This window comes from Pteropus alecto, unplaced genomic scaffold (assembly GCF_000325575.1).
Source record: "Pteropus alecto unplaced genomic scaffold, ASM32557v1 scaffold45, whole genome shotgun sequence".
In the NCBI taxonomy this organism is placed as follows: domain Eukaryota; kingdom Metazoa; phylum Chordata; class Mammalia; order Chiroptera; family Pteropodidae; genus Pteropus; species Pteropus alecto.
Window position 1 is genome coordinate 31015607 of NW_006442491.1, and position 609 is coordinate 31016215.

General features: G+C 50.9%; 1 protein-coding gene across 1 annotated transcript in view; it reads right to left on the reverse strand.

The window, feature by feature from the left end:
• Window positions 1-609, reverse strand: part of PREX1 (phosphatidylinositol-3,4,5-trisphosphate dependent Rac exchange factor 1) — a 184816-nt gene that overhangs the window by 51958 nt on the left and 132249 nt on the right. The gene's annotated exons all lie outside the window — the stretch shown is intronic.

Consider the following 609-nt stretch of genomic DNA (forward strand, 5'->3'; position numbering starts at 1 on the left):
AGTTATACTGTTTGCAGATTTATTTATGTGTTTATCAGCCATCTCCCCCAGCCAGAATGTAATCTCCATGCTGACAGGGATTTTTGTCTGTCTTATTCGTGGCTCCACTCGAAGCATGTAGAAGAGCGTGTACGGCAGTGGTCCCTAATCTTTTTGGCACCAAGGATCAATGCTCCCATGATAATCTAATGCCTGATGATTGGAGGTAGAGTTGAGGTGGTGATGCCAGCGCTGGGGAACATTTGCAAATACAGATGAAGCTTCGCTCACTTGCCTGCCACTCACCTCCTGCTATGCAGGCCAGTTCCTAACAGGCCACTGACCGGTACCGGTCCAAGGCCCGGTACCAGTCTAAAGGGGTTGGGGACCCCTGGTTTAGAACACAGAAAGGCTCAATAATCATTTACTGAACAAATGAAGGAATGAACCATCGAACAAGAAGGAATGTTCTGGGATCAGGGGGAAGGCCTCAGAGAGAAAGCAGTGCTCGCAGGCCAGAGGAAAGCAGGCAAATCCAACATGACTACCCGGTGGGACAGAGTCGCAACCAGACCCCAGGTCCTGGCTCTCAGCGGCATGCTGGCCCAGTGCAGAGGTCAACGCACTTGA